Source organism: Bison bison, unplaced genomic scaffold (assembly GCF_000754665.1).
Source record: "Bison bison bison isolate TAMUID 2011002044 unplaced genomic scaffold, Bison_UMD1.0 scf7180017864459, whole genome shotgun sequence".
In the NCBI taxonomy this organism is placed as follows: Eukaryota; Metazoa; Chordata; class Mammalia; order Artiodactyla; family Bovidae; genus Bison; species Bison bison.
Window position 1 is genome coordinate 1,653,069 of NW_011495021.1, and position 2,473 is coordinate 1,655,541.

Sequence of the window (2,473 nt, forward strand, 5' to 3'; positions counted from 1 at the left end):
GGGTATAGAGGGAACATATCTCAACATAACAAAGGTCATTTATGACAAACCCACAACGAAAATAACAGTGAAAATCTGAAAGCCTTCCATGTAAATTCAGGAACAAAACAACAACGGCTACTTTTGTTGCTTCTATATAACAGTATTGGAAGTCCTAGCCACAGTAATAAGTCAAGAAAAAGAAATAAAAGATATCCAAATTGGAAGGGAAGAGATACAACTGTCACTATTTGCAGATGACATAATACTCTATATATAGAGAAATTTAAAGTCTCCAGAACGAATGAATTCAGCAAGGTTGTGGGGCACAAGATTAATATACAGAAATCTGGTATATTTCTATATACTAATAATGAAAAATCAGAATAAAATGATTTTAAAAATAAACCTACACAAAAATGGTCAATTAATCTATGGGAGGCAAGACTATAAAATGGAGAAAAGATAGTCTCTTCAACAAGTGGTACTGGGGAAACTAGAAAGCCAAATGTAAAACAATGAGAACATTCTTTCACAGCATATACAAAAAATAAACTCAAAATTGTTTGAAGACCTAAATGTAAGATCTGAAACCATAAAACTCCTAGATGAGAACACAAGTAGAACTCTTTTTAACATAAATCACAGCAATAGTTTCTGGGATCAGTCTCCCAAGGCAAAACAAATACAAGCAAAAATAAACAAATAGGACCTAATTAAAATTAAAAGCTTTTGCACAGTAAAGGAAAACCATCAACAAAATGAAAAGGCAATCTACAGAATGGGAGAAAATATTTACAAACAATGTGATTAACAAGGGGTTAATGTTCAAAATAGACAAACAATTCATAGAATTTAATATCAAAAAACTAAATGATCAAAATATAGGCAGATCTGGACATTTTCCCAAAGACACACAGATGGCTAACAGGCCTAAGAGTAAGTGCTCAAAATCATCAATTATTAGAGAAATGCAAAGCAGTGAGGTCTACAAATAAATGTTGGAAAGGATGTGGTGAAAAGGGAACCCTCATATACTGCTGTGGTGATTTAGTTGCTAAGTCGTGTCCAACCCCATGGACTGTAACCTGCCAGGCTCCTCTGTCCATGGGATTCTCCAGGCAAGAATACTGGAGTGGGTTGCCATTTCCTTCTCCAGGGGATCTTCCCAATCCAGGGATCAAACCCAGGTCTCCTGCATCGCAGGCAGATTCTTTACCGACTGAGCTATGAGGAAAGCTCATCTTGTTGAGGGGAATGTAAGTTGGTGCAGCCACCTTGGAAAACAGTATGCAGATTCCTTAAAAAAACAAAACTGGAACTACTGTATGATCTAACAATTCCACTCCTGGATATGTATCTGGAAAAACAAAAACACTAATTGGAAAAGATGCTTACATCCTAATGCTCATAGCAGGACCATGTGTAAAGCCATGATATGGAAGCAAGCCCCATTCCCATCAACAGGTGAATAGATTACAAAAATGTGTTACATATATGCAATGGAATATTACTCAGCCATTAAAAGAATGAAATACTGCCACTGCAACAATGTGAATAGACCTAGAGAATATTAAGTTCAGTGAAATAAATTGGATAAAGATAAATATTTTATGATATCATTCATATATAGAACCTAAAAAATAATACAAATGGATTATATGCAAAACAGAAACAGACTCAGAGACACAGAAAACAAACAACTATACATCAATTCAAAAAAAGAAGTTAAGTCTGGTAGTGCAGTAGATGGATTATCTACAAGAAGGAAGGAAATAGATTAACCAGAGTACAGTGATTAAAACTGTTCCACGTTTGCAAGGGACAGTCTGAGTGTGTAACATCTGTCTTAGTTTAAGTATTACAAGAGCCTTCTTCACTCTTCAAAATGTCCCTTTTGGTTATGGGGATAGGGGAGAAGGTAGGGACAAATTAAGGTGATGGCATTATCTGATACAAACTACTACACATAAAAAGATAAGCAACAAGGATATGTTGTATAGCACAGGAGTTATACCCATTATTTTGTAATAATCTATAATACAGCATAATCTGCAAAAAAATAAAAATAAAAAATCAAATCAGTATGGTATATACCTGAAACTAACACAATATTGTAAGTCAACTATACATCAATTAAAAAAAAAAAAGAAGATAAATCTGGCAGGGCTATAAACTAATGGATTAGTTACAGGAAGGAAGGAAATAGATTAACGGTGATCATATACCTAGATTTGCGAAGGATAGTTTGTGTAACAGTTGTCCTATTGTATGTATTAAGAGCCTTCTTCACTCTCTATAATGTCCCTTTTACATTCAAAAGTGTCCTGGTTTGGAAGAGACATAACCATATGACCAAATATGAAGGGAAATGAGAAGCTCAGTGATATCGGATAGTAGCAGGGTGAATAGAAGGGAGGAAGGACGTGAGAGAAATCTTGGCATAGTAGAATAATAAGCACTTTTTTGATTCAAGTGGCTGGATAGAAAAAAA